This window comes from Heptranchias perlo, chromosome 25, assembly GCF_035084215.1.
Source record: "Heptranchias perlo isolate sHepPer1 chromosome 25, sHepPer1.hap1, whole genome shotgun sequence".
Classification (NCBI taxonomy): domain Eukaryota; kingdom Metazoa; phylum Chordata; class Chondrichthyes; order Hexanchiformes; family Hexanchidae; genus Heptranchias; species Heptranchias perlo.
In genome coordinates, this window is record NC_090349.1 from 9,079,827 (window position 1) to 9,103,663 (window position 23,837).

The 23,837-nt window shown below is 42.0% G+C and overlaps 1 pseudogene; it reads left to right on the forward strand.

Moving 5' to 3' along the window:
* Positions 1-504: 504 nt before the first annotated feature.
* On the forward strand, positions 505-5,125 carry LOC137342429 (immunoglobulin lambda-1 light chain-like; annotated as a pseudogene).
* The last annotated feature ends 18,712 nt before the right edge of the window (positions 5,126-23,837 follow it).

A 23,837-nucleotide genomic window follows, 5' to 3' on the forward strand; every position in this document is an offset into this window, starting at 1 on the left:
TACGGTTGATAAAAAGAGTTAGAGAGACAGATAGCTGACCCACCTTGTCAAGTAACCGTCAGTACTTGGGAGCCTCGCCATGTCTGACTGGATCCATGTTGTCACTGTTCTCATACTTTGCGTGGCATGTAAGTATTTTGATACGTTTAATTACTGTAAAGGCGTCTTTGTGAAGAATATTCTGGTACTGATTGAAGTGAATTGAAATCCACTACATTACAATAATTAATCAGCTACACTTGTAGTAATATTTTTGATGCCGTTTTCTTTCAGATTTTAGCGCGCAGGTGCCTGACGTAAGTGGTCATCATTCACTTGTGTCAATAGACAGTGAGTTTCGGCACGATATTTGATGTGATGGGGATACATAACCAGTGAACTTGATCTTGTCACTACCGGAGGTCCATACTGTGTGTTTCCAAGGGAGGTCCCCCTACCGCGATTAGGATTAGAGGTCCTTACTGACTTTCCAGCTCAATGGCACAGATTTTCTTTCAGATTTAACCGCCTTCGAAATCGACTTCCCTCGGAGGAAGCGTCCAAATGGGTTGTACCTCGTCTGATGGACTTTAGGAAGCAGCAACATATATTGGTACCAGCAGAAATCTGGAAATGCTCCGACGTATCTGTTGTATCACTATGTTGGAAGCAGCACCAACAGAGCCTCGGGTGTTCCAGACGGCTTCTCTGGCTCGGTATCGGGCAACACGGGAACTTTAAGCATCAGTAAAGTTGAATCGGAGGATGCCGCGGACTATTACTGTGCTTAAGTGGAGCACCAACCGGTACATCTTCGGTAAAAGGGCCAAGTTGAGTGTTGGCAGTAAGTAAAAATCTTTCTGTTATATAGTTCAAAACTTTGTTCAGATTAAGAGCAAAATACTGTAAGCGTAGTGGTATTTTGTTTTGAACCAATTTCCATTTCCTTTTAACAATGAAACTATCGAGTCAATTTAAATGGCACAGGGCTTCCCTGTTACCGAATGTGGAACAGAGTCTTCCAGTTCCGTAAGGTCTTCGGGGTCTATGAGTTCAGGGTGGATTCTTGGTCTGTGTTGAGCTACTTTATCTCAGCCACAATGGCAACTGGCCTCAGAATCTCTGTGCCATTGAGCTGGAAAGTCAGTAAGGACCTCTAATCCTAATCGCGGTAGGGGGACCTCCCTTGGAAACACACAGTATGGACCTCCGGTAGTGACAAGATCAAGTTCACTCGTTATGTATCCCCATCACATCAAATATCGTGCCGAAACTCACTGTCTATTGACACAAGTGAATGATGACCACTTACGTCAGGCACCTGAGATGTTGGAGGCAGCGGAAAATAACCCCGCATAAATTCGCCCCTCAGAACAGGAGGAGCAATGGAAGGTCAGAAAAAATTGTGGTAAATCTAGCCTCCAACGCACGACATTCTCAGCTCCCTATTGGAATTTTGCCTGAAGCTATTGTACTGAATGTAACGGCTCCGAATTACAACTAAAGTTCAGTCAGAATGCTGATTTGACCTGAGCGCGGGTGGTGAATGGATACACGGAAACTCTAATTTATTGCGTATTGGCCATTGTGGCACACCACAATACAAGGGTTTGAGTTAACAAAGCTAACCAGGCATACGGCATAAATAGTTAGCTGCGTTCAATAATTTATATTTAGGTTGATGCAGGTTTTGTGTTTAATTGGCGTGTTACTCATTTTCTGGTCTTTTCTGCAATTATATCCGACAGGCAAAAAAAAATGGACAACTTTCAATTCAGTGCAGAGTCCTGTAAAAACCTTAAAGTAAAACTAACGTGAGTTTGAATGAGATCAGCGACGCTGTTAAATTCGTTTTATTGTGCTTGAACTATTCACAATAGCAGATTGTCCTGTTTACAGACGGAAGCCTCCTGTTAGTTCTGCTGTTGAAATCTGATCTGAGTTGTTGGTTATTTCGATGTACAGGCTAGTAATCAGATAACTGAGAATACTGCTCAACGTAACTGTTTCGCTAAATTAATAGTGTTGTGCACATCAATTCGTTATATCTTCGGATTTAATGCTGGGAGGAAACTCGCCCATTATCTTTGAGCGCCAATGCTTGCTTAGACATAAATATAAACATTCTATAGAAGTAGCGTGAGCACGCATTGGGGTAGACCTTGACTTTACGGGTGATAGCAAGTTGGCAGCCTGTTTTACATCTCTCCCGATTTCTATTCCCATTGACTTCAATGTAAAATGGGCTACCGATTCGTTATCAGCCCTTCTACACTAACGCACAAATTCAAGATCTACCCTATTACACATTACAAGTCGCACAAGATTAAATGAAAAAAATTGATAAGAACGAATAGTTTAATTTATTTAGCGTCTAGTCTCCGAAACGTCCCAGAACAGCTGCAAAAGTAATTTTTGTTAGTAAGCCCCGCAGCCATTCCGCGCGACCGATTTCCCACAAACAGCAATGTGGCGAATCACTAGTTAATCTGCTTTTACTCAACGAGGTCTGTCGGTCAGGACTTTGTCCAATATTGCAATAGGATATTTTATCCGAAGGATTTCACAGCCGAGTGTGGAATGCCAGCCTAGATTGCGCGCGCAGCTCCTGGTGTGGGGTTTAAACCTTCCGACTCCAGAGATGAGAATCCCACCGAGTCCACCGACCTGGCCAAGGGCAGCTTCACTGTTCTGGGTTATAAATTAGTTCACCAGTAATTACTGACCGCACGCTTGTTATAAGGCAGATGAACGTTTCGTCACATCTCCAAGCATTAGAACAAATTGAAAATAAGTTAAGTATTTTTAATTCGAAGTGTTGTCAGGAGCGCTGCAAGTCAATGTTGAAACGCAGAGGCAATATATGACCGCGTTATAGTCAGCAATATAGTGAAAGCAAGGCTGTCTTTTTATAACATTCAGTGTTGGCAATAGAAAGTATCAGAAACATATATTGTTATATTTTCTGTAAACTTGGACTGACGCAAAGTGTCAACGCCACTCAGCCGCTAAAATCAAACTTCCCTTTTTCAGATGCAAAAGTTCCATCCGCCTCCGTCTTTCCGCCTTCGTCGGAAGAAATTGTATCAAAGAACAAGACGACCCTGGTGTGTTTGGTGAACGGTTTTATCCTGGGCGCTGTGGAGATTGAGTGGACTGTAGATGGCAGAGTGAGAGGTATGGTGTTGAGACCAATCGGATCCAGCAGGAGACGGACAACACGTTTAGTGCGAGCAGTTTATCCATCTCGGCCTCCTCCCGATATCCCTACCATCACAGAAGCCAGTCTTCAGACAATTCGATTCACTCCACGTGATATCAAGAAACGGCTGAGTGCACTGGATACAGCAAAGGCTATGAGACCCGACAACATCCTGGCTGTAGTGCTGAAGACTTCTGCTCCAGAACTAGCCGCACCTCTAGCCAAACTGTTTCAGTGCAGCTAAAACACTGGCATCTACCCTACAATGTGAAAAATTGCCCAGGTATGTTCTGTCCAACTCGATCTGGCCAATTGCCGCCCCATCAGTCTACTCTCAATCATCAGCAAAGTGATGGAAGGTGTCGTTGACAGTGCTATCAAACGGCACTTACTCACCAATAACCTGTTCACCAATGCTCAGTTTGGGTTCCGCCAGGACCACTCGGCTCCAGACCTCATTTCAGCCTTGGTCCAAACATGGACAAAAGAGCTGAATTCCAGAGGTGAGGCGAGAGTGACTGCCCTTGACATCAAGGCAGCATTTGATCGAGTGTGGCACCAAGGAGCCCTAGTAAAATTGAATCAATGGGAAAAAGGGGGAAAACTCTCCAGTGGTTGGAGTCATACCTAGCACAAAGGAAGATGGTAGTGGTTGTTGGAGGCCAATCATCTCAGCCCCAGGACATTGCTGCAGGAGTTCCTCAGGGCACTGTCCTAAGCCCAACCATCTTCAGCTGCTTCATCAATGAACTTCCCTCCATCAGAAGGTCAGAAATGGGGATGTTTGCTGACGATTGCACAGTGTTCAGTTCCATTCGCAACCCCTCTGGTAATGAAGCAGTCGTGCCCGCATGCAGCAAGACCTGGACAACAGAGGCTTGAGCTGATAAGTGGCAAGTAACATTTGTGCCAGACAAGTACCGGGCAATGACCATCTCCAACAAGAGAGTCTACCCACGTCCCTTTGACATTCAACGGCATTACCATCGCTGAATCTCCCACTATGAACATCCTGGTGGTCACCATTGACCAGAAACTTAACTGGACCAGTCACATAAATACTGTGGCTACAATAGCAGGTCAGAAGCTGAGTATTCTGCGGCGAGTGACTCATCTCCTGACTCTCCAAAGCCTTTCCATCATCTACAAGGCACAAGTCAGGAGTGTGATAGAGTACTCTCCACTTGTCTGGATGAGTGCAGCTCCAACAACACTCAAGAAGCTTGACACCATCCAGGACAAAGCAGCCCGCTTGATTGGCACCCCATCCACCACCCTAAACATTCACTCCTTTCACCACCGGCGCACTGTGGCTGCAGTGTATACCATCCACAGGATGCACTGCAGCAACTTGCCAAAGCTTCTTCGACAGCACCTCCCAAACCCGCGACCTGTACCACCTAGAAGGACAAGGGCAGCAGGCACACGGGAACAACACCACCTGCACGTTCCCCTCCAAGTCACACACCATCCCAACTTGGAAATATATCGCCGTTCTTTCATGGTCGCTGGATCAAAATCCTGGAACTCCCTACTGTGGGAGAATCTTCATCACACGGTTCAAGAAGGCAGCTCACCACCACCTTCTCAAGGGCAATTAGGGATGGGCAATAAATGCTGGCCGTGTCAGCGACGCCCAGATCCCATGAACGGATAAAAAGTTATCTGACTCTGGCAGCCTCAGAGTGGAACTCACACGAGATTTATTCCTGTGTAGTTAAACAGGTAAATCCGTTTCAAAAAAGTATCGCGGGATCCAGCTGTATATGATTTCGCAATCCTAACTTGACCGAGTTGGGAAAGTTTTTTTTATTCCCATTCAATTCTTTCATGTAACAAAAAGGGTAAAACTTTATTGCATTTCGGTGATTTAAGAAAAATAACCATTGCGGTTCGAACTTCGACTTTCAAGACCTGCTAATTTTAAATGCTCTTCGATCAAAAGATTGTCGGTGTTAATTGGACCTTCATTAATCCCCGTTACATACATCCATAAACGTACATTAAAAGGCAACAATATGCTTTTTGCATCCTAAGTATTTGCATACTGCTAATCAATTCTAATATAACTATTGAATAAAATTATTGATACAATCTCAAATGCAAAATGATTTTCCGTGCCTTTTATTTCTGTTATAAGGAAGTCAAATCTATAATGCAAGTGTCATCAGGATTTATTGTATTTCGGTGAATTAAAGCTCACGTAATAAAGAGTGTGCAAAGTTATCTAAAAACAAAGCAATGTGTGACTGATGTGTCGGTAATGCAGCACACACACACACTGGCGCGCGCATGAGCGAGCCCACACACACGCAGGTGAACTTGAAGGCTTATTGTCGGTATTTCAAAACTCATAGGGGGGGAAATTGGTTTTGGGCGAATGCGCAAAATGGGCGATAGCAAATTTTACCATGCAGCCCGATTCTCTTTTTCATTTACTTTAAGAGACCAATTTCATCCTCATAATTTAACTTAATGGGATAGATTTTCATCTTTCCGCCCTCAATAAAGCAGTAGATCAGCCGCAGGTTTTGCAGCCGCTTGATTTTCATTTCCACTGAAACCAATGGGACTAAATCGGGCGGTGTCGAGAACTGGCAAGATCTACAACTCTCTAAGGGCAAGTTGAAACTATACCTGGTAGTGTTCACTAATGTCCAAATAAGTATAGACAAAGTCAACGACAACTTGCATTTATATAACGCTATTAGCGTAACGTAGGCGTCACTCGGAAGCTACGGATGGAAATATTGGGATAGATATTAGTCTGGGCCAGTTTTCGGGACTCCCGAATTTGGGTCCTGGGCTTCATCTACCTCTTCGGGGATGCCTCACCTATCGCGCATCCATAGGCAGTTCACTCCACGAGAGAAATTAATTTCGTAGATTCCCAGAGGGGCTTGCATTGGTCAATAGCGGCGGGGGGGGGGGGGGGTCGCCAGGTCTGTGGATTCAGGGGAAGCACTCCTGCTTATCCTGGCTACAGAGAAAATCCATATAATTTGAAACTTCCATTTAGTTGGTCGCAGCAAGGACTGCTGAAGAACCCTGAGCTGAGTATGCTGGACACCTGCCCCGCTCATCGGAAACACATTTTGTAGAGGGATCCTCCAACAGGCATTAGGCACCTTATTAACATATTCAAAGCGTCGAACGACTGTTAAAAATGGAGCCAAAAAGTTTAGCAGTGGGATCAACGCCTGTTCAGCTTGGGCATAGTCTGTCACTGATAAATTGGTAAGCTTTGTACCGACTTTACGTCCAGACAACAGGCGCAACGCATACCAATTTCTATCCCGTTTGGAGGGGTGACCAGAAGCTTGGTCAGAAGTGGGATTTAAGGACGGTCTTAAAAAAGGAGAGACAGGTGGAGAGATTAAGGGAGTGAATTCCAGACGATAGGGCCTAAATGGCTGAAGGCACTGCTCCCATTGATGGAAGGGAGGGAATGGGGGATGCACAAAAGGCCCGGAGACTTGCGGAATGCTCGGATAGTTACAGGAAGTTATAGAGATACCACGAAGACAGGCCATGAAGGGATTTAAACATGTGGGCGAGAAGTTTAAATTTGAGGCATCCGGTGACCAGAGAGTGAGCACTGGCGTAATGGGTGAACGGAACTTAATGCAGAGTTTTCGATGGACTGAAGTTTATGGAGGTGGAGGATGTGCGGCTGAGCAGAAAAGCATTGAAATAGTCGAGTCTGCAGGTGACGAAGACATGGATGAGGGCTCCAGCAGCAGATAGGCTGAGGCAGGGGTGGAGGTCGGTGGTTTTACAGAGGTAGAGGCAGCTGTCTTTGTGATGGAGAGAATATGTGATCAGAAGCTTAGTTCCAATTCAAAAAGTTCGCTGAAGTTTCACACAGGCTGGTTCAACCTGAGACCAGGGAGAGGTGGAATCGGTTGGGAGCGTACAGATTTTGTGGTAGGGGCTGAAGACAATAGATTTGGGCTTGCTGTTGTTTAATTGGAGGAAATTGTGGCTCATGCAGGACCGGATTAAAACAAGCAGTCTGACAATGCAGAGCCAGCGCAAGCGTTGAGATAGGTGCTAGGGGGGTAGAGCAGGGTGCAGCAAGTGTACACGTGGAACCTGAATCCATGTCTTCAGCTAATGTCACCAAGCAGCAGCATGTCGATGAGGAAGAGGAGGGCACCAAATACAGATCCTTGGGGGCCTCCAGCGGTAGGATGGGAGTGGGAAGAGAATCCATTGATGGAGATGTTCTGGCTATGATTGGATAGATAAAAGTGGAACCAAGGGAAGGCAGTCCCACCTCGGTGAAAATCATAGGAGAGGCATTGGAGGAGGATGGCGTGGTCAACCGTGTCAAAGGATGCTGAGAGGTCGAGAAGAAGGAGTAGGGTTTCTGAACCACGGTTACAGTCAAAGAGGATGTCATTTGTGACTTTAATTAGGGTTGTTATAGTGTTGTGGCTGGGGTGCAAATCTGAATGCAGAGGTAGATTGTAGTGCTTGAGGAGAGGTAACCATTAACAATGTTAGCTAGCGTGGGACTTGAATGGGAGTTGGGTGGTCAGCAGTTTAGTAAGAATGTGCGAAGGGAGCAGAATATAGGTCTCATGGGCAAGGTGAGCTTGGAGAAGTAATGAGGGGAAACAGGCGAGAAACTAGAGGAATATATGATTTCAGGGCTAGGACAGAGCGGAAGGTGAAAGCAGTCGAGACCGCTGAACGGATGGTTTAAGTGTTAATGACACAGAAGTCCATGAGCTCCTCACACTAGTCAAAGGTAAATTAATAAATAAATATGTTTATTTGAATTAAGTCGCAGAAACAATTACTCAGGGGTCTGAAAAGCTGAATCTGAGGATTCTTGAGGAAATAAGGGAGGAAATTGCAGAAAGTCCAGCACAAATCTTCCAGAAATCACTGAATAGTGGAACGGTGCATGGGGACTGGAGAAAGGCAGAAGTTTTTAAGAAGTTAGAAAATATGACGAAGGGAACTACAGGCCAATGAGTTAGACGCCCATTGTGGGCAAAGTTATAAAAACCCTTATTAAACATGCGATCATGGAGCATCTGGATAGAACTAAAATGATAGAAGGTAGCCAATATGGCTTCATGGAGTGGAGGTGTTACCAATCTATTACTGTTTTTCTTTGAGGGTGTGATAAAGGAGCTTGACAGGGGTAAGGCAGTCGACGCAGTGTACTTGGATTTCAGTACGGCCTTTCATACAGTTTCTCTGAAAATAAAGAATGCAGGAATCAGTGGAAATATTTTACAATGGATACGTATTTGGTCGATCGATAAATCCCGGAGGGCGGTAATACAGGGACTGTCATTAGCCTGGGAGAATGTTACCAGTGGAATCACGAGTAATGTTTAAATTTGTAGATTATACAAAGCTAATTAAAGTGGTAGACTCCAAAGCTGAAGAGGATAAGATACACGAGGATTTGAATATATTTGCGAAGAGGTGACAGATGAAATTCAATGTAAAGAAATGCAAAGTGCTTCATACAGGAACAAAAAAAATCCAGGAAAGCACTATTACTTAAATGGTCTAATTGTTCGAGATTGATTGCTATGATTAGTCAACTACTCGATTAGCATTGATTTTGCGAGGATGGTCGGAGAACTAGATGGACCGTGGTCTTTTTTCGTCTATCAATTCCTATGTTCCTAAAGGCGAATTAATAAAGAAGCTATAATTACAACAGGTAATGAGGAAATATTCAAAAAAGAAATGATAAAAAAGGAATGACCAGCAAGAAAAACAAATTCCAAAACGAAAGGCGGTGGGAAGCGATAACTAGCAGGAGATGTCATCGATGCCGAAGGTCAAAAACAAAAAAATATATTACCGATGGGAAGGTAGGGAGCAAGAACACGAACGGAGAGCTAAAGCAAACGAGTGGAAATACGGAACGCAACAAAAAAACAAAGATTGATGATTGACACAGGAAAATGGAAAGATCGATAGATTGTTTAAAAACCTAGAGAGCAGATTATAAATCTGATTTTCCAAGGAGAGGTGGTAATTGTGGAAAAGAAATCCCATAGGAAGCCGAAGGTCCTAACAAAATTGAAGAATCCGATCTGACAAAGCTCAAACAGTTAAGTTATCTTGTAGCCTTTTATGTCCATTGATAGCATGCTAAGTGACCTTGTCAAGCTGATGAAGAACGTGGAGAAGGAGATGAGCAACTATTTAAGGAGGTTCAAATGATTGAGCAAGTTGCCAAGCAGAATTCACATATTACCAGATTCTGGTTTTAGAATGGAGAAACTGGGAGAATATGTAAATTGGTATATGGTACGACATGGCGATGGACGCCACAAGACTGGAGATCTGGTGGGGAAAGGCATCTTCTTGAACAAATTAGCCCATATTCTCGAAAAAGATTTCTTGGACACCCACAAGAAGGACAGGACTGAAGTTTCCCTAATAGAATGATTGTTTGCCGTTTCTAAGGCTCTGTCGGACGGGTACAGTGGTGTAGTGGTTATGTTTCTAGATTAGCATCCCAAAGGCCTAGACTACTAATCCAGAGAATGGTGAGTATTCAAAAGGGCAAAGGGGGAGAGGAATTTCTGGAGTGTGTTCTGCAAAACTTTCTTGATCAGTATGTTTCTAGACCAACTAGGATGGAGGCATTGCTGGATCTGATTCTGGGGAATGAGGTGGGTCAAGAGGAACAGTTTCAAAGGGGGAACATATAGGGAACAGCAATCATAGTATCATAAGGTTTAGATTAGTTATGGCAAAAGTCAAGGAACAATCTAGAATAAAAATACTTAATTAGAGGAGGACCAACTTCAGTGGGTTGAGAACGGATCTGGCCTGGGAAAATTGGAATCAAAGATTGGCAAGCAAAATTGTAATTGAATAACGGGCAGCCTGTCAAAAGGCGATAGTTCAGGTGCAGTCTAGGTACATTCCCATGAGGCAGAAAGGTAGGGCTACCAAAGCCAGAGTTCCTTGGATGATGAAAAAGATAGAGAGACAGATAAAGCATAAAAAGGGGGCATATGGCAGATGTCAGGTTGATAATACAAGTGAGAACCAGGATGAATATTGAAAGTACAGAGGAGAAGTGAAAAGGAAATAAGAGGGGCAAAGAGAGAGTATAAGAATAAACTTGTGGCTAACATAAAAGGGAATCCAAAAGTCTATTCTAGGCATACAAGTAGTAAACGGGCGGTGAGAGGAGCAGTGGGGGCGATTCGGGACCAATAAGGAGATCTACGCATGGAGACAGAGGGCATGGCTGAGGTACCACATGAGTACTTTGCATCTGTCTTTACCAAGGAAGAAGATGCTGCCAAAGTCACAGTAAAAGAGGAGGTCGTTCAGGTACTGGATGGACTAAAAATTGACAAGAGGAACTACTAGAAAGCTGGCTGTACTTAAAGTTGATAAGTCACCCAGTCTGGATAGGATGCATCGTAGGTTGCTGAGGGGAGTAAGGGTGGAAATTGCAGAAGTGCTGGCCATATTCTTCCAATCCTTCTTGGATATGAGGGTGGTGCCAGAGGATTGGAGAATTGCAAATGTTACAAACCTTGTTCAAAAAAGGATGTAAGGATAAAGCCGGCAACTACCAGCCAATCAGTTTAACCTCGGTAGTGGGAAGCTTTTAGAAACAATAATCTGGGACACAATTAAAAGTCACTTGGACAAATGTGGATTAAGAAAGGAAAGCCAGCATGGATTAGTTAAAGGCAAATCGTGTTTAAGTAACTGGATTGAGTTTTTGATGAGATAACAGAGAAGGTTGATGTTGTGTATATGGACTTTGAAAAAGGCGTTAGATAAAGTGCCACATAATAGGCTTGTCAGCAAAATTGAAGCTCATGGAATAAAAGGGGCAGTGGCAGCATGGATACGAAATTAGCTAAGTGACAGGAAACAGAGAGTAATGGTGAATGTTTGTTTTTCGGACTGGAGGATGGCATACCCAGTTTCCACAATTTTAAAATTTGCAGATGACACAAAACTTGGACGGGTAGTAATCAGTGATGAGGATAGTAATAGACTTCAAGAGGACATAGACAGGCTGGTGGAATGGGCGGAAACATGGCAGATGAAACTAAATGCAGAGAAGTGCAAAGTGATACATTTTGGTAGGAGAAATGAGGAGAGGCAATATAAACTAAATGGTACAATTCCAAAGTGGGTGCAGGAAAAGAGAGACCTGGGATTATATGTGCACAAATCTTTGAAGGTGGCAGGACAGATTGAGAAAGTGGTTAACAAAGCATACGGGATCCTGGGCTTTATAAATAGAGGCATAGAGTACAAAAGGCAGGAAGTTGTGTTGTACATTTATAAAACACTGGTTCAGCCACAACTGGAGCATCGTGCACAATTCTGGGCATCATACTTTAGGAAAGATGTGAAGGCCTTAGAGAGGAAAAGATTTATTAGAATGGTTTCAGGAATGAGGGATTTCAGTTACGTGGATAGACTGGAAAAGCTGAGGTTGTTCTCCTTAGATTAGGGAATGTTGAGAGGAGATTTGATAGAAGTGTTCAAAATCATGACGGGTTTAGATATAGTAAATAAAGAGAAACTATTCCCATTGGAGGAAGGGTCAAGAACGAGAGAATACAGATTTAAGTTGATTGGCAAAAGAACCAAAGGCGACATGAGGAAAAACATTTTTACACAGCGAGTAGTTATGGTCTGGAATTCGCTATCTGAAAGGGTGGTGGAGGCAGATTCAATCATAGCTTTCAAAAAGGAATTGGATAAATATTTTAAGGGAAAAAAATAGCAGGACTATGGAGAAAGCGAGGGGCAATAGAGCTAACTTGATTGTTCTTAAAAAGAACTGGCATGGGCTCGATGGGCCTCATGGCCTCTTTCTGTGTTGTAATCATTCTATGATTCTATGGCTCACCAACACCTTCTCAAAGGCAATTAGGGATGGGCAATAAATGCTGGCCTTTATGGCGAAGCCCACATTCTATGAATAGATTTTAAAAAACGTTTCTATGAAATCCCACCATGTTTTTTGAGAATTTGAACTCAGTTTTATAAAACTGGTAATAAAAAGCTGGTACCAATAAAAGTAGCCTCAAAGCTGTCGGATCGTCGTGTAAACCAAACTGGTTCATTAATGTGCTGTAGCGAAGGACACCCACCATCCTGACACAATCTTGCCTATATATGATTCCAGACTGACTCTAGAATGGTTTAAAATATTCCAAATAATTTTATTGACAACAAAACAAGACAGTTTTCCAGATTGGGTGAATTGCTCGACGGAATGGCTTGCTCAATAGAGTGACAACGGGAGATTGATGAGAATGGGAATTCACTGATAAATGCAACCGCTGATATGAGTCCGGTATGTTGTGTTGCCTCCCTGGTCCCAGGGCAAAGGACATCACTGAGAGAGTGCAGAACATTTTGAGGGGGGGGGGGGGACGGGGAACAGCCAGAAGTCGTGGTCCATTTGGGAACCAATGAATTAGGAAGGTAAAGTCTCCTTCAGTCAGAGTTTCAGGAGCTAGCGAGGAAGTTAAAAAGCAGGATGTCAAATGTAGCAGCATCTGGGTTCCTCCCACTGCCCTGCGCTAGTGAGCATAGGAATAGTAGGATCTGACAGGTTAATGCATGGCTGGAGAAATGGTGCAGGAGGGAAGGCTTCAGATTCCTGGGGTGTTGGGGCCAGTTCTGGGGCAGGAGGGACCTGTTCAAGATGGATGGGTTGCACCTCAACAAAGCTGGGACGAATCTCCTGGTGGGGAGGTTAACTAGTGCTTGGGGGAGGGTTTAAACTAATGTGGCAAGGGGATGGGCACCAGGATGAAACATTAGCGAGGAGAAACAAGGTGCACAGAAGACTGGGAGGTAACACAACAGTAAAAAATAGTTCCGAAATAGGAGGGATCAAGCAAGGGACAAATGCAAGGCAATAACATCGACCTGGGTCAAAGAAGGGGAGGAATTAGTACTTAATATACCTGGATACCTTGTAGCCTTGAAAGCTAGGGAAGCGAAGAAAGGAGTGGGGTGGGGGATGGGGTTGGAAGTACTGATAAAAGAATCTATCATAGCACTGGAAAGGGATGATGGAGCTGAAGAGTCAAAGACAGAATCTATTTGGTTAGAATTAAGGAACAATAGAAGAGCTATTATGTTAATGGGTATACACGATAGGCCACCAAATAGTGGGAAAGAGATAGAGGAGAAAATTTGCAGCAAATTACAAATAGAGTAACGATAATGGGGGACTTCAATTATCCCAATATAGAATGGAACACTAACAGTGAAAAGGGTAAAGAGAGGGAGGAATTCCTGAAATATGTTCAAGAGAACTTACTGGAGCAGTGTGTTTCTCGCCCTACCAGGAAGGAAACAGTGCTGGATCTTGCTCTGGGGAATGAAGTGGGGCAGATGCAGCATGTTTCAATGTGGGAACATTTGGGGAACAGTGATCATAATATCATTCGGTTTAGAATAATTATGGACAAGGACAAGAGCAATCAAATGCGAAAATGCTTAACTGGAGGAGGGCAGATTTCAGTGAATTGAAAAGGGATCTAGCCCACTTGAATTGGAATCAAATATCGACTGTCAAAACGGTAATTGAACAATGGGAAGGACATCCAAAGCTAGAGCTCCGTGGATGACTAAAGATATAGAGATTAAAATGACACCAAAAAAGGAGGTTTATGATAAATGTAAGGTTCATAATACAGTAGAGAACCAGGCTGAATACAAAAAGTACAGAGGAAATCCATCATACCGAACAAAGGGGACAAAGAGAAAGTATGAGAATAGATTAGTGGCCAACATAAAAGGGAACCCAAAAGTCTTTTATAAACATATAAATAGTGAAAAGGTAGTCAAATGAAGGGTGGGACTGATTAGGGACAAAAAAAGGAGATCTTCTTGCGGAGGCAGGGGGCATGACTGAGGCACTAAATGAATACTTTGCATCCGTCTTCACTTAGAGAAGAGAATGCTGCCACTTTAGCAATAAAGGAGGAGGTAGTAGCGGTATTGGACAGGATAAAATAGATAAAGAGAAGGTATTTAAAAGATTGGCAGTACTCAAAGTAGAAAAGTCACACAGCCCATATGGGATGCATCCTTAGTTACTGAGGGAAGTGAGGGTGGAAATTGCAGAGGTCCTGGCCACAATTTTCCAATCCTCCTTAGATATGTGTATGGTGCCAGAGGAGAGGAGGATTTCAAATGTTGCACCCCTGTTCAAAAGAGGGGAGAATGATAAACCCGGCAATTACAGGCCAGTCAGCCTAATGTCGTTGGTGGAAAAACATTTAGAGACATAATCCGGGACCAAATTAATTTGCACTTGGAAAAATATGGGCTGATAAATGAAAGTCAGCATGGATTTGTTAAAGGAAAATCGTGTTTGACTAACTTGATTAAGTTATTTGAGTAATGAGGGTAGCGCGGTTGATGTTGTGTATATGGACTTTCAAAAGGCATTTGATAAAGTACCAAAAAATAGACTTGTTAGCAAAATTGAAGCCCATGGTATTAAAGGGACAGTAGCCGCGTGGATACGAAATTGACCAGGGGACAGAAAGCAGAGAAGAGTGGTGAACAGTTGTTTTTCAGACTGGAAGTAAGTAGACAGCGGTGTTCCCCAGGGGTCAGTATTAGGACCACTGCTCTTTTTGATATCAATTGATGACCTGGACTTGGGTAGAGAGGGTATAACTTCTAAATTTGCAGATGACACGAAACGATATGGACGATAGTAACAGACTGTAGACGGACGTAGACAGGCTGGTGAAGTAGGCAGACGTATGGCAGATGAAATTTAACACAGAGCAGTGTGAAGTGATTTATTTTGGTAGGAAGAGTGAGGAGAGGCAATATAAACATTAAATAATGCAATTTTAAGGGGGTGCAGGAACATAGAGACCTGGGGGTGCACATTCACAAATCTTTGAAGGTGGCAGGACAAGTTGAGAAGGCTGTTAGAAAAGCAAATGGAACCCTTGGCTTTATTAACAGAGGCATGGAGTACAAAGACACGAACATTATGCTAAACCTTTATAAAACACTGGTTAGGCCTCAGCTGGAGTATCGTATTCAACTTAGGAAGGATGTCATGGTCTTAGAGAGGATGCTGAAGAGATTTACTAGAATGGTACCAAGGATGAGGAACACTTCACTTGTGGGGAGAAACTGAAGAAGCTGGGGTTGTTTTCCTTAGAGCAGAGAAGGATAAGAGGAGATTTGATAAATGTGTTCAAAATCTTGAACGGTTTTGATATAGTAGATAAGGAGAAACTTGTTTCCAATGGCAGAAAAATCGGTAACTGCAGGACACAGATTTAAGTTGATTGGCAAAAGAACAAGAGGTGACACAAGGAAACATTTCTTATGCAGTGAGTTGTAATGATCTGGAATGCTCTGCCTGAAAAGGTGGTGGAAGCAAGTTCAATAATAACTCTCAAAAGGGCATTAGATAAATATTTGAAGGGAAAAATTACACAGGTATGGGAAAAGCGCAGGGGAATTGGACTAATTGGATAGCTCTTTCAAAGAGCTGGCACAGGCACGATGGGCCGAAAGGCATCCTCTTGTGCTGTACCTAAGTTATGATTGTACAGAAAGCGTGCCGTTATCAAATTGAAATTTAACATGGCTTTCTAACTTAAAACAATTACAAGCCTGTGGCAGTTAACAGCTGTAAGTGGGTCCCTCACAATGTGTTCATTATTGTGGCTGGAAGTTGACCGGCTACTTGTAAGTATTGTGTTTCTGAGGATATATATATTCGACAAATATCTGGAAAAGCACAGAGCTGCAGCACACAGCTGGGCAAGAGTAGGGCGAATCAGCTAAACGAGTGGCTTGCTAAATAGGGTGACAACGGGAATTTGGTGAGGATGGAAATTAGGTGCAGAGAGGAAAGGAGGTGCTAAGCAATTTAAACCGAGGGGCAACAGTAAATAAGTAAATATATAAATAAATAATCGAGACAATTAATTAGATGAAAAGGAGGCTCAGTCAGAAACGATAGTAAAATTTATAGTATAAAAATGGAAAAAAGGGATAAGAGCAGAGTTCAGGTCACAAACAGTGATATAGATACTCCAGGTGAAGGGAACACTAAAATAACTAAACAGTTACAGCAGGAGTGACAAATAAGAAACATGTTAAGTTAAACGGTGTGAGAAAGTCAGCATCAGGGCAGAAGGACGGGTTAGGGTCTTTTGCCTAAATAAGAGTTTTATATACTAACGCACGGAGTATAAGAAACAAATTGAGTGAATTAGAGGCTCAAATGCAGCTTACAGATTGTGACACAGTGGCCATTACTGCGACATGGCTGCAAGCTGGTTATGATTGGTAGTTAAATATTCCAGGTTATAAGGTCCTCAGAAAGAATAGGGAAACTGGAAGAGGAGGAGGGGTAGCCTTATTGATGAAAGATACTGTTACAACATTAGTAAGAGAAGATATAGATTCGGCAAAGCAATCAGCGGAGACTATATGGTTAGAAGTGAGTTAGAATAAGAGAGGACTTAAAATTGTAATGGGAGTTATCTACAGGCCTCCTGGCAGCAGCAATGAAGTGGCCGAATGTATTAATTCAGAGACTAGTGATGCTTATAGCAAAAGCAGTGCTGTTTTAATGGCGAACTTTAATTTTCATATGGATTGGGAAGAGCAGAGTAGCTCAAGTCAGAAAGGTAGTGAATTTCTTGAATGCATTCAAGATAGTTTTCGAGAGCCAAAAAGAGGGCTGGTCACATTAGATTTAGTAATGAGTAATGAGGCAGATGTGGTTAATAATCTAACACGAAGAGAATATTTATCTAACAGTGATTCTAATATGCTCGGATTCAATTTTAGGTTTGAAAAGGGCAAACTTAGAAACATCGGAACATAGGAACAGGAGTAGGCCATTCAGCCCCTCGTGCCTGCTCCGCCATTTGATAAGATCATGGCTGATCTGTGATCTAGCTCCATATACCTGCCTTTGGCTCATGTCCCTTAATACCTTTCGTTGCCAAAAAGCTATCCATCTCACATTTAAATTTAGCAATTGAGCGAGTATCAATTGCCATTTGCGGAAGAGAGTTCCAAACTTGTACCAACCTTTGTGTGTAGAAATGTTTTCTAATCTCACTCCTGAAAGGTCTGGCTCTAATTTTTAGACTGTGCCCCCTACTCCCAGAATCCCCAACCAGTGGAAATAGTTTCTCTCTATCCACCCTATCCGCTCCCCTTAATATCTTATAAACTTCGATCAGATCATCCCTTAACCTTCTAAACTCTAGAGAATACAACCCCAATTTGTGTAATCTCTCGTCGTAACTTAATCCTTGAAATCTGGGTATCATTCTAGTAAACCTATGCTGCACACCCTGCAAGGCCAATATGTCCTTCCAAAGGTGCGGTGCTCAGAACTGCTCACAGTACTCCAGGTGCGGTCTAACCAGGGTTTTGTATAGCTGCAGCATAACGTCTGCCCCCTTGTACTCCAGTCCTCTAGATAGAAAGGCCAGCATTCCATTAGCCTTATTAATTATTTTCTGCACCTGTTCATGAAACTTCAATGATCTATGTAACTTAATGCAGTTACTAAGATTATCGAATTGGTAAGGCTAACTTTAACGAAATAACACAGAGACTGACGACAGCAAACTGGTCAAAACTTTTATCGGGTAAAACTACAGATGAACATTGGGAACTGTTCAAAAATAAGTTAGCTTAATACAGGACCAGAATGTACCCGTAACGGGCAAGAGCTCTACTTACCAATTAAAACAGCCATGGTCGAGAAAAGAGGTGAGAGATAACACAAAACTAAAGGAAAGATACGACTGAAGTGCAGAGAATAGATTAGATCCAGGAACAGCAAAAGAAAAGAAAAAAAGATAATATGAGCTGCAAGAAGGAAATATGAAAACAAACATGCAAGGGGCATCAAGATTAACAAACAAATTACAATCATATTAGAAGAAAAAGGATAGTCAAGTGTAATGTGGGACCTTTAACAACAGGTGTGGGTAATATTGCAAATGAAAATAAGGAAATGGCAGACTTGTTGAATAATTCCTTTGTGTCAGAAGTCACAGAAGAGGAAGAGGATAATATACCTGACATTCCAAGGAAACTTATAACGAATCAACGATTGGAACTCACTAAATTTAATGTAAGCAAGAAAACAGCATTGGAAAAAATAATGGCACTAAAAACTCACAAATCCCAGGGCCCAATGGTTTCCACCCCAAGCATTTAGGTGAGGAAATTGCAGATACTTTAGCCATAATTTTGCAAAGCTCTCTTGATTCAGGAATTGTCCCTTTAGATTGGAAAATTGCAAATGTAACTCCATCATGTAAGAGCGGTGAGAGACAGAGAGAAACCAAGAAATTATAGAACTTTTAGTCTAACACCCGTTGTCTGGAATGTATTGGAATCTATAATAAAGGAAAGAGTGTCTGAACACTGAGAGAAATTTGAGTTGATTAGAAATAGCCAACTTGGATTTGTAAAGGGTAGTTCAAGTCGAATGAATGTAATTGAATTTTTTGAGGAAGTAACTAAATTAGCAGACAGGGAATGTCTATGGATGTAGTTCATATGGACTTCCAGAAGGCATTCGATAAGGCTTCACATAATAGACTGTTAGCTAAAATTAAAGCTTATGGGATTGAAGGCAAAGTATTGATCTGGTTAGGAGATTGGTTAGGCGATAGAAGACAGAGAGTAGGGATAATGGGTATGTACTCGAATAGGAAGGAAGAGACTAGTGGTTCCCACAAGGGTATGTGCTGGGGCATCAACTATTCGCTTTATTTATTAATCATTTAGATAACACAATAGAGAGCCGTGTATCCAAGGTTGCCGATGACACAATTGATGGCATAGTATGTAGTGTAGACGGGAGCACACAATTACAAAGATATATTGACAAATTAAGTGAGTGGGCAAAACTGTGGTAGATCGATTTCAACAGAGCGAATTGTGAGGTCATCCATTTTGGACCAGAAAAGAATAGATCCAAGTATATTTTAAATGGTGCAAAGTTAGGAACAGTGGAGGTCCAGAGAGATTTGGTGATCCATGTACACAGATCACTAAAATGCAGTAGTCAGATAAAAAAAATAATCAAAAAGGCTAACGGATAGTTACCTAGAGGGCTAGAATATAAATGGGAGGACGTTTTGCTACAGCTACACAAAGCCCTGGTTAGACTACATCTGGAGTGCTGTATACAGTTCTGGGCATTGCACCTTAGAAAGGATATATTTGCCTTGGAAGGAGTGCAGCGCAGATTCACCAGAATGTTACTAGGGCTCCAAGGGTTAGATTGTGAGGAAAGAATACATAAACTAGGCTTGTATTCCCGGAATATAAAAGGCTAAGGGGTGATTTGATTGAGGTTTCTAAGATTTTGACAGGAATTAATCGGATAGAGGGAGAGAATCTTTTTCCACCAATGGGGGAGTCTAGGACAAGGGGACATAAAATCAGAACCAGGCCATACAGGAGAGAAGTTAGGAAACAATTCTTTACACAAAGGGTGGTAGGAGTGTGGAACTCTCTCCCATTAAAGCTGTAGATGCGAACTCAATTAATAATTTTAAACCTGAGATCGATACATTTTGTTCGCCAAAGGTATTAAGGGAATTGGAGCCAAGGCGGGTGGATGGAGTTAGGATACAGATCAGCCATGATCTCAATGAATGGCAGAACAGGTTCGAGGGACTGAATAGCCTACTCCTGTTCCTATGTTCCTATGTCCATATAAAGATGCCATACAACCTTATGTGGAAAGTACAGCCCAGAAGGAAGATGATCATATCCTTCTTCTGGGAGATTGAAGGGAATAATTGCTTGTCGACTGGGCAGAATAATTTGTTGCTTTCCTTTCAGTTCTCACGGTCCAGCAGATCGCTGTCTTATCTTTTAACTTAGTTATCTCCCATTGTCAGCAGAATTAGTCTACCTGTAATTTAGTTTCGGTTGTTTTGGCTGCGCATGCGTTATCCTCCAATTGCTGTTCATACTTTTAACAAAATCATGCTCTTTTACCAAGTATTTACCTTGCTAATCTAGCGTTTCAAGTCCATTCCTTTAGCCATTTCATGGTTCCCCGGCATGCGCTGCCCTGACAGTTCAAACTGCTTAGGCCTCCTTAAGAGCAAGTACCAAACATTCCATGTCAAAAAGTCCAAAATTCTTGTGTTCCCCCACAATTGATTGTGAGACATTGAACACTCACTTAAAATCTGATCACATCCTTGAACTTCTATTGTGCCCATCGCTGACATATTAGTTAATAAGAGACATTAGGCGTTCTCGTTACAAGTAGCTCAAGTCACCGTGACATTTACGCACATTTTTCAAATACTATTAATGAGAATCAAAAGTATTGCAACCATAACAAGCAGTATAGACATGATTCCCACCCAATGATGCTGTCCCGGATTACAAACGAACTTCCACCTTTCATACTTCCCAGGGATAGATTTTTCTTGTCGGCATTCATGGTTGTACGTGTATCAAATGTTCTTGTGAAGTACTATTACTCTCCATTATAGATCTTAGGCTCAGAGACAAAGCAGGAATGTGGTGTTAAATCATACAACTGTCTTTAAAGCCTCAGCTCGTATGCATATGTTTAGTTGGATTATTGGGCAATTGTTCATCAAAATAAAACCGCGGGCCGGTTACCCGCTCTGTAGTACGTTGCTTCTGCAGATTTAACTACAGAATATAAAATGGAACCTAACGTAGTTGATTCTTCAGCATAAAATGTTTTCCCTTACCATTTCTCAATCTTTGTCTCTATAAATTTCCCCCTTTTCGGCAATCTTGCGCGTTTTACCTAAGATCCACATCTTGTCTTGTTAGCATTGTATGCCTATCGCGAGACATCTGCTCTTCTAATCTAAGTTTAATTTGATTAATATTGCACATAATGATACAAAGAAAATCATAACACAATGTACGGAAAGCTACAGCGAAAACTAAGCTCCCTCCACCCCCTCCAATACCTCCATGTAACCAAGAAATCGTCCCCTTAGTTTAAGAGATTATTATTATAGATAATTCTGAACAAGTATTATTTCTCGCTAGCCCGCAATTATCCCAATTTCGGCGTTAACTCAACGCTAAATTTTAGAATTCCAAATTATATTTCCCTCTCTATTTTAATTTTAATCCCTCTGATAGGTTTCAGTGTGTTGTCTGTATCCGGATTGTTTCATTAATTTGTGCTGAAGAATTTGGGACTTTTCAATATGGATTTTTCACTTGCTGAAGGAGAAGAGTTTGGTTCAAGAAAGGAAGGAACACAGAACTATTAGACTGGACTGTTCAAGACATCATTCTCGGAAGTTTGACCAAGTTCCAAAGGTTTTCCTTCAGGCTGTTTAGCAGCCTAACTGAGACGATGTACTTCCGCGGAGATAAGGGGCGATGTTAAAGTTAAGACAGCTACCCAGAAAAGCCTTGAAAATTTGTGGGAAACTGTCATAAACATCACATGCCAGAGCATCGGCTTGTTTGAACCATGGGAATAGGAAAGAGTGAAAAGTACAAGCAGCTTGTTTTGGCCAGCGAGAATGGTATAAGAGCAATCATTTTGAAGTGAATGGAGGAGACAGACCAGACACAGACTAGGAGAACACCAAGAGGCATGTCAACGGAAAATTAACCCCGCAGTCTCCTGAAGGAGAATAATTTGAACAATCCGAGTTCCGAGTTGTACTACAGACTAATTTGCAAGCATCTCTATCTGTTAATCTGTTGAGTTTTAATGTCAATAAAACCAACGTTAGAAAAGTTTAAAGTGTTGGTTGGTCTTACCTCTGGATTATTCTAAAGAGTAAAGATAAAGGCAAACCCTCTGCCCTCGACAGGCTGTATAAGATTAATTTCTCTATGGAGCATGTGTCAGTGCTAGTTGGCTCACGCACAACATACACTGGTATCCCAAGCCCTACACTCCTAATTTAGTTTAAAGTAATTTTCAGGATTTAATTTTTCCATGCCATTTGCAATCTTACATTCTCCTGTAAAATCACCCCTCGGTTCCCATTATTCCAGGCTGGAAAGTACAGGCTTGAGTAACTATATAATGCCCCCAGCAGGTTAAAACCAATCTGTAATGCTGTTAAGTTCTCAGTCCATTCACATGAATGAGTACCACTGTAACGATAATACTGTGTCAAAATCAATAATGCTTGTAATCGATACTAAACTGGGGGGTGCTGTTGCTCCTTTTCTCAAATCTTGCCTGCAGTTCATATTTGTTTCAGAAGTACCGCTGTTCCACTTTAAGTATTATCTTTCGGTATTATCTCTGGATGTTATTAATGCCACAAAAACATTATTAAATCGTGCCAAGAGGAAATGGCCACTACAAAGAAGACGTCTCAACAATTATAATATGTTAAATCTCTTATGATTTTGCTGATATTTAACCGGAGGAAGTTGTATCGCATTCAAATATTTTCGTTCTCACAAACTGGGCATCTCAGTTTAGTATCTGCCAACTCCTCAGCCTGTAGTGCACAGAATAAAATCAAAAGATGGAATAAAAATAGGGACATTATGACTTTAAAATCGCGAATAAATTACATCGTTGTGTCCTCCTCCAAATACCTTTATCTTCTAAACCACTTAAGCCAAAGACTACCGTCAGGAATTTCATTGGGGTTCTCCCGATTGGAGGCAGTAACTTTAGGGGAATATCAGCGGAAAAACCATCTCTGCAGTTTTGGGCATCTCCCGCTGAAGTTATGGTGCCCAATTAGGAGAACCCCTGAGGAAATGCCATCCCTACATTTGGTCTTGACTCTGGATGTACAATGCCACGGAAGATTGATTACACATGTAATAAAAATCTTATATCTGCATGCACTTCCGGCCTACAAGATCTTTTTTTGCTGTTGCCACAATTTTATCACAATTTTCTGTCAATTTATTCCCATTATAAATCCTATATCCACATCTATAATGGAAACTGCCCATTTAAAGTTGTAACGTTATAATTACAGCCCGTGGCAGTGGCGGCTCCGTAGTGTCTCCGGTGTGCACCTCCCAGCCCCTTGGCCTGCACTGCAGAGAACTTCCTATGCTCCAACCAGTTCTATATTTCCGTTTCTCAAGTTGCTGGGTGTTTCGCTAATTAAGTATAGATACTAATATGAAATTAACATATTGTATCAAAATAAGGGCAGAATGCATGACTTCAAATCGAGTCTGAAAAGTGCCTCCAAGGCTTGATTCAATTATCCCTCGTCTGCTAATCATGGGGATAGATCTTGACTTTGTGCGATAGAGTAAAACAGGTGATAGCGAGTGGGCAGCCCGTTTTACAACTCTTCAGATTTTTATTTCCATTGACTACCCATTTAAATAAAAATCGGGAGAGATGTAAAACGGGCTGTCGACTCGCCATCCCTTGTTTTACACGATCGCACAACGACAAGAACCAACCCTCCATTTCACTTGGACTAAACTTGGTTTTTACAGCCCATGCGCAACGCCATGGGAGATCGACTATTGCTTCATATTTATTCAATATAAATTGCATCAAGTTTAAACACATAATATATCAATAACGTAATACTAGATACGAGCAATATAAGACCAAATATCGATTTAACATATGCAGAATTTATATAATCAGACACCAAATACCACCACAAGCTCCGAGTCA